Genomic DNA, 14514 nt, shown 5'->3' on the forward strand with positions numbered 1-14514 from the left:
TTAAAAAGTATTTCAAAAAGATGTACTGTTGGATTTTTGACATTTATGATAGTCCCCTTTCAGTTATTGTCATGAACACATTATCCAGTCAAATTTCAAAGAGCAAAGGTTTGTTTTGTTTCACAGTTACTTTTTTAAAAATACATTTTATTAATTTATTCATATTACATCTCAATTGTTATCCCATCCCTTGTATCCTCCTATTCCTCCCTCCCTCCCATTTCCCCTTATTCCCTTCCCCTATGACAATTACAGCGTTGACATGACTGCTTGGCCTTACTGCCTTGGGTCTGTGACTAAGAGGTACAGTGTGGTGTCAGTACATGGGAGAGCAAAATCATATGATGGACAGGAAGAAAAAGAACAAAAGTGAAGAGGCTAGCATTGTATTCAAGGCCATGTCTCCAATGACCAATTACCTAAAGTCTCACCTCTCAAAGATCCTACTATTTCCTGGTGGCACCACTCAAGGACCTTAACAAAGAAGGCTCTGACAGACAGTCATTGAAATCAGAGCATCATGGTTTCCCCAGAAGAGCCTCTACCTATACAGAGAAATCAAGGATGTGTTTATTCACCTGCTTAAAGTCAAGCACACACAATTGTTTGAGGATTTCATTCGTGCATAGGATGTGTTTTTCCTCAACTCCGCTCACCATTTCTTCCCTCACACCTTATCCTAACCCATAGCTGAGCAGCAGCCACTTGAAAGCTTCAGGAGGGGAGAGTCGGTTTTCTTTATAGCATCATTTAGTGACAGAATTTATTTTTACATCCCAATAGACAAGAAAGTGTTTGTGTTTTAGATTTTTTTTGTATGTTTTCCTCTCTTCCCTTTTTTTTCCTCCTCCTTGTCACTGCCTACTTCTCTTTTCCTTTACATCAGTCTGCTGATGGCTGTCTCCTCTTTCAAATGTTTTTGTGCATATATAATGCCTCCAATTGGTTGTCAAGCGTGCACTAATTCATTCCAGTTTTATCTTTCTTTTCCAAAACATGTTTTCTTTGCCTCATTTATCTGCTCCTTTCCTTTCCATCTTTAAAATTATTGCTGCCTGCTTGTCCAGGGTGCCTTGAATGCTGGACTTGTAATTCACGTGCTGAGTTTTCAAACAACTGAAAGGCTGTGTTTGAGGTTGGCCTGACTGTGTATCTGCCATATGCCATGGAAATAATCTATTGTTTAGCACTGTATTGTTGTGTTCTTTATTCAGTTTTATACTGTTTGGGTGTGATCTGGCACGGTTAGCTTTATCCATTTCAAAATTAACCAAGCCAGCTGGAGCAGTGTAATTTAGAGGGCTAGCACATGGGTTTGTGAATGTTGACATCTTGATTGTACTCTGAGGGTGTCTCATGAGTCTTTATACTCCAGTTTTACCCAAATAAAGCATGGAGATTAAACACACATTCACACTTACTCTTCCACATATGTACAAAAATCTTTGCACTGTATTTATTTTTCTGGAATATCAAGCAAATGAGAATGGCAGCCTATGGGTCTATTTACAAGCCAAACAAGTGTGTGTGTAACATATTTAAGATGCTATGGTGTTTAAATAATGGCTTCATATTTTTCCAGTAGACTTTACCATTTTATTATATATTTTTATAGAGGTCTGTTTATATTCTTCATTTTCTTTTCAGTGTTCTTGATTGTTTCTTCATTTGCTTCTTCATTTGTTTTCTTTCCTCTCAAGATACTTAAAAGGCATCAATTGTGAGGTGGGGTGTGGCACGACAGCGATGAATATGAGAGGCAAGTATACATTCATACACTCATACATACATAGTGACCAAGGCCTGACTTCTATACTAGGAAGTTTTGTAAAGAAAATGAATCAGAGCCTGTGTGACAGACAAGCAAGCAAGGATGAGGCATTTTCTAGTAGAAAGTGAAGGGACATCACATAACAACAGTCAAGCACAACACGAGTGATAGCTCATTGTGTGTGGCTCATACTTAGCAAATACAAGCCTCGTAATGCCACAAAAACACAAAGCAAACCAAGATCAGTGAATGGAGGCAGAGGGGGAAGGGTGTGCTTTCAGGAACATGGGTAGGATTCTTTGTGAAGGATGCTGAAGGTTATGCGGAAGGGGTGAGATTTTATTCCATTTGAAAGGAGAAAATGTTAGACAGTTTAGGCAGAGATGTGATACGATGTGATTTGTTTTTAAATGATCACTGTGGCTCCTGAATAGTGAATAAGGAGAGCAAAGCCAGAATTGGGAAATACAAGCACAGAGATATTATTTTTGTCCTAGACTACAGCGTAAGTCACCGAACAAGTACCCTTGTCTCTTGACTCCAATTCTCTTTATCATTTTACCCTGTGACCTCATCATCTTCTATTTATTTTTCCATCATTTTGTCCTCCAGACATGATCTTCCTTCGTATCTTCCCTGATGATTCTATCAGTTACTCAATTATCTTTTTATTTATTCTTCGCATGGACTGACCTTGCTGGGTTATAGAAACATGTCGTATTATCTTTATTAAGGAATGCCCTCTATTCAGAGTATGCTGAGTGTAAATGTTGCATATATAATTAAAAATTAAAATATGGTTCTGGGATAAAACCAACAGATTAATTATATCCACCCTGAGAAGAAATTGAGGGGGAAAAGGCAATAATGGAGAAAATATGAATTCTTTGTGTGTTCAAACCCTTGTATTGACGATTTCTTTATTCTATTTAATTTCCAGGAGAAATTAATCACCTACATAAAAATTATTCTCATCTTGAAGAAATTTGGTTGTGGGGAATAATTAACACATAATGTGAAAAGTGGGAGTCTTGGGTGAAGAATGTCTTAATTTACAAAACTATATGCCTCTTACCACTGTTTTTCTACCATTTTATTCATTAACTTATTTCCTCAGTAGTCTTTTGTGGTTAATGACTGTGTGCCACTATTGGATATTCTGTTCTTATGTGATCTGTCCAACATAGACATCTAGACATCTATGTTGCATAGCCTTGCTTGGAGGTGCATATCCACCACGCTTCCCTCTTATTAAATCCTCCCTGTGTCTCGCTGGTCCGCATGCTCCTGCTCTCCTTACCTGCTGGATCCCCTTGATCCTCAATTATATCTTCAAGCCCCATACATTCTCAGCACCTTCTCCTGCTCTCAGACTGGAGGACGTTAAGGAACTTTCCGGAGTAAACTCCTAGACCAGTTTGCTATGGTCTTGCTTCTGCTTCTTTTTCTCCTTGCTCTGTGTTTTCCGTTTTTCTAATGGTCAGTTGCTTATTGAAGATCCTCTGTTGTCCCCAGGAAGACACTTGAGTGTGCTGAGATTTCTACTCCTGAGCTGCAGTCTTCCATCTGAGTGAGGTGCCCCTGCCTAGCCTCTGGGCATTGCTTATTTAAGACTCTTTGCTTGTGTAGCCTGGCAGTAGAGTCCCTTCTTACGTAAGATGTTGATAGCCTGGACTGCCTGAAAAGGATGCCAAGGTCTTCTCAGAGACCCACGTTCTATCACAAAAAGTCACTACAACTCATTCTTTTTCTCAGTCCTCTCACCATTTGTAAACTGATATTTCTGTGGTCACATATTACCTTCTGACATAGCCATTGGATACTTATAGGAGGATCCATCTGTTTGATCATGTTCTGTGTTTATGGCCTCTTGTTTAATCCATCTGTGCACCCCTCTCTTTTCTTTTTACTGTCACACAGCTTAGACTTAATCCCAGCATTCTGGATTCATTAAACAACATTTGGTTGTGCATATGTGAACCAGGCATCATCTTGATTCTACCATCTTAAAAACCAAATTGCAATCCTCTTCCTAAATTTTTGTTGAATAATCTACCACTTGCAGTTTCATACCTACGCAACCACACACTGTGAGACTTATTTATTTATTTATTTATTCATTTATTCGTGTGTGTGTGTGTGTGTGTGTGTGTGTGTGTGTGTGTGTGTGTGTGTGTGTTTGTGTTGGTCTCAGATGCCCATAAGCCACAGTGCACTTCTGGAGATCAGAGAGCAACTTGCTGGAGTTGGTTCTCTTCTTGAATCTTGTTAAAGCACAGCTTTCCTGTCTTTGAAACATGTTCTACGTTGACTAGCTTGTAAGAATCTGAGCAGTCGCCCCCATCTCAGCCAGTCATCTCACTATAAGGGTGTTGGGATTACAGATCCATAAAACCAAATCTAGCTTTTTATGTGGGCTCTGGAGATTGACTTCAGGCCATGAGGTTTGAACAGCAAGTGCTTTTGTTCTCAGAGCCATCTTCCTGGCATTCATTCTGATAGTATTCTGTTGCATGACCTCCAGTTCTGGGACACTAATAGTTTCCTACCATCAGCACTGAGTCTGTGTTTTCCAATTAATTCAAGGGATGTTTTTGCATTACCTGTTCCTCCAAATGTGGAAGACTGTGTCATTCAGTGCTATTTACTTGAAGGCCCCTTTACTGAGCAGTTGTTTTAGATGTCATGGTATTAAGGACTGACAAGAGGCAAGGCCTATCCTTTTTCCACTCTGAATCTAGTGATAAATTTGAATCTTTTATGAGAGAAGAGCAAATATATTGGGCTTAAAGGTTTGAAAATACTGTTTCATGGTTCTGAGCCCTACCTAATAAAGAAGGTTTATAAAACCCTTTAAATGTGATTCTTTCAGAGACTTTATAAAAGTGAGTATCATACTCCTTTCTTGCTTATCTACAAAGTGTTTATAAGAAGTATAAAACTGCTTTTTATTTTCATTCTACATAGTTGTACTTCAAGGACTCAGTGTTTAGACTCTCTGATCATGTCTAGTATTTAAATTTCACAAATTTATTGCTCCTTCAATGTAGATTGCTGTTTCTAAATACTTATTTTTATTATTTTTGTTTGTAAATACACACACACACACACACACACACACACACACACACACACACACACACACACATGTCTGTGTCAGTACCAGATGAGAACAGAAGAGGGCAGCAGATCCCCTGGAGATCGTACAGGTTGTAAGCTGCCCATCATACATGCTGGGAATTAAACTCAGGTCCTCTGAAAGAGTAGCAGCTACTCTTAATTGTTGAACCTTCATTCCAGGCCTTCATGTAGGTTTTTAAAAGAAGGCAAGAAAGTAAAGAATTAATTATTAAAAGATGAAAAGAAGTAATAGAGGTTGAAGATAAAATATCAATGAGAGCCAGGTATTTAATAATATGTTATAATAATGTAACTCTGAGGATGCATGGCTGTGGAGATTATGTATAAAGAAAAACTGGACACAAAATGAAGAGAAAATATGTGTAGAGACAGCAGTTAGCACATGTTTTAGAAACATTTTTACTAATTCCTGGAGAGTTTTGTATATTATATTCTGGTCGTATCTATTCCCTTCTCCATACCCTCCCAGATCCATCTCCTCATTCTGTACCCACTCAACTTTTGATCCTTATTAAAAATAATCAAGTCCCATTAGTACTGCCTATATAGTTTCAGCTGTATGACTATGCACTGATGTTGGTGTAAAGTTATTGTGCACTGTGCGAAGATTCAAATGCTGATTTCTGTGCCCTGAATATCTGGCTACAATCCTTGTTCTGAGACTCTCCTGTGTCAATGCTGTGTCTAAGTTTAGATTCTCTGTAAGTTCTGGCCCCAGTTGAAATGCCACAATGTTTGTGGCTTAAAAAAAAAAAAAAAACAAACAACAAATGTGTGTTTTTGTTGCAGTTTCTCTCTTATGTGGTTAGCGTGCAAACAATTGAGGCTGGACTATGTATGTTTAATAAGCTTTATAGCACAAAAACTGAGCAGTATTAATCTATTCCTTAAAAAAAAACTTATTCACTTTACATTCCAAAATGGACCTCCTTCCTCCTCTCCTCCTGGTGTTTCCTTCCATCCTTCTCCCCATTCTCTCCTTTCCTTTCTCTTCAGAAAAGGGGAATGCCTCCCCCTTTCCCAACCACTCCAGCACATCCAGTCTCATCAGGACTAAACACATCCTCTTCCACTGAGGCCAGACAAGGCAGCTCAGCTACAGGCAAGTGATGTAAAAGCAGGCATCTGAGTCCCTGTCATAGATAGACCCTGCTCCACTCGCTAGGGGACCCACATGAAGACCAAGTTGCCCATCGGTTACATATATGTCTGGGGCCTAGGTTCAGTTCATGCCTGCTCTTTGGTTGGTGCTTCAGACTCCATAAGCTCCCAAGGGCCTAGATTAGTTGACTCTGTTGATCTTCTTGTGGAGTTCTTGTACCATCCAGGTCCTTCTATGCACCCACCCAACTCTTTTACAAGACTTTCTGAGATCCACCTAATGTTTGGCTGTGGGTCTCAGGATCTGTTTTGAATCACTGCAGGTAGGGCCTCTCAGAGCACAGTTATGCGAGACTCCTGTCTCTAAGCGTGGCAGAGTATGATTGTGTCAGGGGTTGGCTCTCTCCTATGGGGTGGGTCTCAGGTTCGGGCGGTCATTGGTTGGCCATTCTGTCAATTTGTTTCATCTTTATCCCTGCATTTCTTGTAGGTAAAGTAAATTTTGGGTTGAAGGTTTTGTCCTCCTCCCTCCACTGGAATTCCTGCTTAGCTCTGTGCCTGTCTGGTTTTCTCCCAGAGTAAATCCTCGAAATACTTGCACTTTAAGGCTTTTTCTGCTCAGCTGCTCTTTCCTGATGTCTACTGGACTTCTGCCTATGGCTGAATCCCCTACATCCTCCCTCTATCTCCTTCTTCCCTGGCTAGCAGGAAGTCCAGCCCTTTTCTCTTCCCTGCTCAGAGATTAGATATAAGCTGCTTTATTAGCATAGCAGGGTCAAATGTGAGTTCATATGTGCAAATTCCCTATTGTGTCCAGAGAAAACTGTTTCCTTTCAGTCACCTATCTCTCCTATTTCTTTTTTTGTTTTTTGTTATTTTTGTTTTTATATTTATAGTTTTAATAAAAATCACAGAGAGAGCAATTTACATACACAATGATGAATAGTTAAAATTCAATATTGTGGTTTGAAATCTGGTTCTCCACTCACTGCAACGTGATTGACTCAGATGATTCTTGACATTGTATGTCCAACAGATCCTCCAATATTTGAAAGATTTTATTATTATAAAACGTACTGTCAGTAAAATGGGGGAAAAAGCCAAGTTTACTCAATTCAATATATATATATATATATATATATATATATATATATATATATATATATATATATATATATTATTCACACATTAGTGGGCTTGTGTGGATATTCTTGGGGATAGTTGATTCAGCAGGAAATAATCTGTGCCCTTTATCTTCAAAGCTTTTATTCTTGACAGGAAAAAAATCTCATATGGAATTTCTCCTTAGGGATCCACACTCTCACTCCTTGCCTTCTGTGAACCTGATCTCCAATTGCTGGCCTTGAATTTTGGGCCCCTTTACTCCAGATTTTCTTTTTTTTTTCTCCTTTATTAATTTATTCTTGTTACATCTCAATGGTTATCCCATCCCTTGTATCCTCCCATTCTTCCCTCCCTCCCATTTTTCCCTTATTCCTCTCCCCTATGACTGTTCCTGAGGGGGATTACCTCCCCCTGTATATGTTCATAGGGTATCAAGTCTCTTCTTGGTAACCTGCTGTCCTTCCTCTGAGTGCCACCAGGTCTCCCCCTCCAGGGGGCATGGTCAAAGGTGAGGCACCAGAGTATGTGAGAAAGTAATATCCCACTCTTCACTCTACTGTGGAGAGTGTTCTGTCCATTGGCTAGATCTGGGTAGGGGTTTAAGGTTTACCGCCTGTATTGTCCTTGGCTGGTGCCTTAGTTTGAGCAGGACCCCTGGGCCCAAATCTGCCTATCATAATGTTCTGCTTGTAGGCTTCTAGAACCCTCTGGATCCTTCTACTTTGCCTTTCTCCCATGATTCTCTCATCTAGAGTCCCACTAGAATGTCCTCTCCTCTGTCTCAGTTTCCTGGTAAGTGAAGGCTTTCGTGGGACATGCCCCTTGGGCTAATATGCAGATATACGTGAGTATATACCATTTGAGTCTTTCTGCTTCTGGGTTAACTCACTCATTATGATCATTTCTAGCTCAATCCATTTATCCACAAATTTCGGGAATTCCTTGTTTTTTATAGCTGAATAGTATTCCATAGTGTATATGTACCACAGTTTCTTTATCCATTCTTCTACTGATGGACACTTAGGCTGTTTCCATGTTCTGGCTATTATGAATATACACTACGGAATACTACTCTTTCTATTCTCACCTTTGCAAATATTACTGAGTCTTGGGAGGAGGAGTGTGTGACATACATGTCCCATTTAGTACTGAGGAATCCTCAGTCACTTGTTCTCTGCACCTTGATCTGTTGTAGGTTTCAAAATTAATTGTTTTGTACTGCATAGAGAATTATGCAGAATTAATCCATGGATTTAACAAGAAATAGTTAGGAGTCAGTTTGATAACATGTATCATGGTATTGACACTAGGTTCTCCACCCCCCACCCCGCCCAGAGCCTAGGGCCTATTAGCCATAGGATATTGGCCCCATTGTCTATGTAGGTAAGAGTTCCATCTTGTGTTATGGGTCTTGAATCCAATCAGAAAGTGGTTGGTTACTCCCATGACACTCACATCGTTATTGTACCAAGCAGGCATATCTTGTCAGACAGGTTGTAATTGTAGCTTGCAGAACATAGCTGCGTAAGGCTAATGATTACTTTTCTTCTCTAGCATTATGAAAGCTATTCAGTAGGGATGAAACATTGAGGTCTGTGTCACCGTAATTTCCCTGTGTTCTGTGATCCAAGTATGTGGTATCTTCAGTAAGAGTGTGTTACCATCAAGTTCTTGAAGTTAACCAACTGCATTGGCAACAGCCTATAACGTTTGAGGCCTAATAGAAACAGATTGGCCAACAATTCCGATGGAGGTAATGTATTGCTGTCATTTGGGCATTTTATCTGTTTGCCTGTGGTATCCACTAATGGCATTCTTACCACATTTATAGTGCAGCTCCACTGAAGTTCTTTCTATATATTTATGTTATAGGAAAGATTTTCTATAGTGGTTTTGATATGACTTTCTTTAGTGTCAGCTATCCCTCCCCACATTCCCTTCTTTATTTCTAAGAATGTTAATGATAACTTTTATAAATATATTTTTAAGTCGGGTACCAGAAGAGAAAGATCATGAAATCATCCAATCATTTAGGTCTTAGATATAATATGGAGTTTTATTTTAAAAGAAATGTAAACGCACACATTCAGAATCATTAAATAGTTCTGAGGTGTTTTTGAAACTTGTCAAAGCTAAGACTGCTCTTATATTCCTAACTCTAGCATGATGAAGTATGTATTCTCCTTTCACTTAACATATTCAAGGCATATAACTAGCATCTAAGTATGTCATAAATACGGAGCCTATTTTTAAAGAGAAAACACCAAGAGATAGAAAGAGATGAGGAGAGGGAGAGGGGGCCAGGAAAACCTGTCTGTATAAAGTCATAACATTTCGAGCAAACAGTTTGGCACAGCTAATTTACTAATAACTGAATGTGCCTATTGCATGCAAATTGGGTTATTTTTTGGTGAAGACTGTAGCTCAGTTCTTTACACTTTTACACTGCAAATCGTCAAGGGTGTTAGAAGGCTTACAATCAGTAACCCTCTTCCAGAGATAGAAATATAATGGAACAATATCAGGCACCGAAGGAAAACAAAATCTTCACATTCTAAACCAGGGGGCTCTTTAGAATGACTTTTTAGATGAAAAGAAATTAGCAGAGCCCAATAGTAGTAGGCGTGTGTGCTGACCCCATCTTGCATTTACTCCTTCAAATGCTTTGCTCATTTGGTGAAGGTTTATTCTTTACTAGCCACCTATTTGATATCTTCTTTTGTAATATACAGCTGTATAAATGGATTTTTATTGTATCTTTTGAAATGTCTGAAGCAAGGGCACTAACTAGAAAGCATAGTCACACGTGACTGCTAGTTCAAACCCTGATAAAGTCATCAAATACAGCTCATCTGGGACACAGTGAAAATGCTACCCAGTCAACCATTGCAATCTGAGAAAGGGCCACAGATAAACAGAGATCAGAGCATGTACTCATGTCAGAGCATTCCTATGACACATCTGTTAGATATGAGATAATTTCATCATATAGAAATACTCCCTTCAATAGGACTTTCAAGATTTTAAGTTAAAGCGCAGGAAGAAAGGTGATAGAAACTAAGAGGGACTTGAAATACTAAAGGTTCCGTTCAAGTGGGTCCATGGTCGTGGTCTCAGTATTATAGAGTAGGTGTTCAGAAAGCTAAGCCAGAGACTTGGAATAGATTGAGCAGTGTGGGCTAAGGTGGTGGGTTTTAAGTTCTATTCTAGGTCAGAGATTCTCAGTTTATTGTGCCCAAATGATAAATTGAACATCTCATCACATGGTAAAGTCTAATTTAGTCCATTTGGGAAGGGGCCAATGATGCTGCAGTGCTACGTGCTCCCTGCAATGGAGCTGGCCACTTGTGGGCGGGGGGCAGGGCGGTGGTGGTAAGGAGCAACACTTTGAAAAAGACATAGGTTTCAGAGTTCTGCAACCTTCAAAGACTTGGGAAAAAGAGGTAAAGATGAAGAACTCCTAAGCTTCCTTCTCTTTGCAACTACATTTACTTTCTTTTTTATCTCATCATATGTTAATGTTGTGCCTTGAATTTTTTTTTTTGAGGAAAAAAGTTTGTTACTGTTCTTATCACTGTTGGTTTTAAAACACTGCTCTGTTCCCACCATGTCTCTAGCAGAATATATCCTTCCTCTTGCTGCCAGTGTTTTCACTTTTTCACAGAGTTAAGTTGAAGACAAAAGTCTCCAATTCAATGGTATAGTTCCTATATCATTTGTTATGGAAGACTGCAGTCACGGGTAGTATGGGTTGAACCCCAATTTTCCACATCCAGGAATCTTACCATTGGAATACATGTTTATTAAAAACACTTCTGGAATCTAGGAGATAAATGTGGCTTTGTGTTCACCATGAGCAATAAAGGAATCATAAGCGCAGCTAAGAGAGTTCATTATAAAGGTTAGACAATAATAATATATAGTAGAAAAGAAACTGTAAGTAGAGAGGTAAAAGATAGCTGTTTCTTCCTATATAAAGATGGCTCATATTTTTTTTAAAAAAAAGAAAGAATAACATATCATCAAATTTATAATGAGATGTTTAACCTGAATGCACCATTGCAGCACAGAAGTTCAGCAAATGGCCCATCCGCATTTCCCCCAGCTACTAGCCAAAGCATTACTCAACCTTGGATCAGCTCATTTTTATATGAAAATGTTTGCATCTTTTAGTCCTTTAGCTAAACTTTCGTTAGTGGTAGTAAGGCGAAGCTACTGTGGTGTGATGAAGGCTTCTTACATCTTATTTATTCCTTTGCTCTCTGACTTCCACTGTCCTGCCAAGTCTATCAGTGGATAGAGTTGATATGCATATGAGGAGAACAGCAGCTGGGGTCCAAGAGGAAGACAGACAATACAAACTAGGGAATGGGGTGACAATCATCTTGCATCAGCCCCAGTGTCTCCAGTGCAGACTCATCATTGTCATGATGCATGCTCAGGTGTGCTTAGCTCAGGTACAAAGCCTGTTCATCTTGATACTAGGTAAGGGGTAGGCTTTCATGGTTGGGTGAAGTGAAGCCATTGTGGGAATAGCAGAGGGCATCAGAGTAGTTTTTATAAGAACTATTTAAAAAGTTTTGAAGCTCAATAGTAATGGCTTTTTTATTAGCACAAATGAACAAGATTGCCAATAGATATTGAGAACTTATTAGCCCATGGCCACACTTCTAAATGATTTACATATCAAATACTTTCAATTCTCAAGATATTTCTACATAGCGAAAATTTTCTACACTCTAAGGGCATGGATCACCATAGATTGCTCCGTTAAAGTTTATTTTGCAACTCTTTATGTGCAAAAGCAAAATGTAAATAAAGTGACCACTACCTAGCTTAGCAAAGTACACATGGTGTACACATATATACTTGAACTCCTCTCTGTGGTGCTCCTCTCTAATCATGTGTTAGCTACTCGTGAAAGAGCCACTGGTGTGTATCCAGCCTGCCCCCAATACACTAAGTACATGGACCTTGAATACTACAGAATACCCTTTTATCTGTCTTAGCTGTTTATCAGGCTGAGATTTCAAAAAGGAAGAGTAAGACTGAGAAATTCATGGTCATGACAGGCAATTAAAGGTGTACGAGAATTTGGTCGGGAGCGTACAGATTGTATGTAGCTTTGGGTGGATCTTTGTTACTGACCCACTTCCAAGTCCCAAGCCCTGTGACATAGAAGCTCATGGCTTCAGAATCACTTTCTGGACAGGGATAACTCAAATGTCACTTATAATGGAACCACAACTCACTTTTCTGAAGACAATAAAAATTGTTCAAAATGGCTTCCAGTAAGGCCATCCGCTCTTGCCTAAACTGCTTAGTGATCTAGAAGGCCACGATGGCCAGGGAAGCCCGCTGCTGTTATAGCAGGTAATGATGCAGCACACTGCTGGAGCAGCTCGATTTGATCTCCTGAGCAAGCTACCTATGTGTCTCAAATTTGTTAAAGAACACAATACTGAATATAAATCTTATTAAAAAAATAATAATGTCTTGTCAAGGGGCAAGTGACCTCATTGATGGCTAGTCGTTTTTCTCTTATGTGTTTGTAGGTTCTTTTGCAAATGAAACAGACAAGTGTGGAACCTGAGGTGTCTGTGAGATTTCTGTGGTTGCTTGGCATTTCTCTCACTCAGCAAATGAGGGGATGATGTCATGTCACACAAGAGGTGTGAGGATGAGTGTGAGGACAAGTCATCCCTTAGCAAGGAAGATTCAGACACTGTTCTAGAATGCAACTATTATACATTGAAGTATGAAAAGAGGACAAAAAGAGCTGCCAGATGAACTGCTGATGAAAGAGAGAATATTGACATATATGGCTGATGGCGCATGAAGCTCAAGAAACACTTGATACCCCATAAACTCCACCACCTACTGGTTGCTGCGTGGCTGTCCTCTTCTGAATGAGACATAATTTTTTTTCCTTTTTCATTTCCTAAATATTTCTTTTTGAAAATTTTTAATATTTTATTAATTTATTCATATTACGTCTCAATTGTTAGCCCATCCCTTGTATCCTCCCATTCTTCCCTCCCTCCCACTTTCCCCCTACTCCCCTCCCCTATGTCTGGGACTCACAACCATAAATATGAGTCATAGATTTTTAAGACGATCTTCTAGACTTGGGGTTAGGAAGATAGTTCAGTGGGTGAAGTCTGTACCAGGCAAGTGTGAGTTTGAGTCTCAGTATTGGCGTAAAAGCCAGGCGTAATGGTGTGTGTGTGCTTGTGGTCCTGGTGCTGAAAACAGCAACAGTCAGGCCCCTGGGGCTGGCTAGCTGGTTAGTCCCGCCCAGTCAGTGAGTTCCACAGGACAATGAGAGGCCCTGTATCAACAAATAAGGTAGGCAGTGACATCTCAGGTTGGCATCTGATCTCTACATTCACATGTACACACATGTACATGCAGGCAGAGCAGCCAGTGCCTTCTTCTTCCTTGGTGCTTCTTGTCCCTTTCTCTGGGCTCTGCCATTTATTCCCTCACCAGAGTCCTCAGAATTAAACTAAATGCAGGTGGCAAAGATCATGCCTCTCTCAGAGCCCACATGAGGCAAATAGTCTACTGCTGTGGACAATCTGAAGCAGCTTCATATCCTACACATTGGATTAAAACAAAAACATGTTTACATAGCATAACTGAATTTTTAAAAAAACACCAAAACTTCCACTACAGGGCTTAATGAAAACAAAGTGTTGCTTGGGCACATTGGCTCAGATTATATGATATTTGTGTGTTTTCAAAAGCTGCTTTTGCCTTTATGTCTTTTAGAGAACTCTCTAAATAGGGATAACAAGCCCCATATCCTGAGTGTAGACATGTAAATGTTTCTTGTACTGTATAATAGAAACTCTTTTTTAAAAAATATATTTTATTAATTTATTCATATTACATCTAAATTGTTATCCCATCCCTTGTATCCTCCAATTCCCCCTTCTCTCCCATTTTCCTCTTACTCCCCTCCCCTATGACTGTGATTGATGGGGACTTCCTCAACCTGTATATGCTCATAGGGTATCAAGTCTCTTCTTGGTCACCTGCTGTCCTTCTTCTGAGTGCCACCAGGCCTTTCTATCCAGGGAATGTGGTCAAATATGGGGCATCAGAGTTAATGTGAAAGTCATTCCCCACTCTCCACTCAACTGTGAAGAATGTCCTGTCCATTGGCTAGATCTCGGTAGGGGTTCAAAGTTTACTGCATGTATTGTCCTTGACTGGTGCCATAGTTTGAGCGGGACCCCTGCACCCACATTTGTTCTTCTTGTATGTTTCTAGAAGCCTCTGGATCCTTCTATTTCCCCATTCTCCCATGCTTCTCTCGCCATACTTCCACCATAGTTCCTAGAATCAACTGAGCTTCTACGTTTACTTCA

The sequence above is a fragment of the Acomys minous genome, assembly GCF_964271855.1.
Source record: "Acomys minous genome assembly, chromosome: 11".
NCBI classification, from domain to species: Eukaryota; Metazoa; Chordata; class Mammalia; order Rodentia; family Muridae; genus Acomys; species Acomys minous.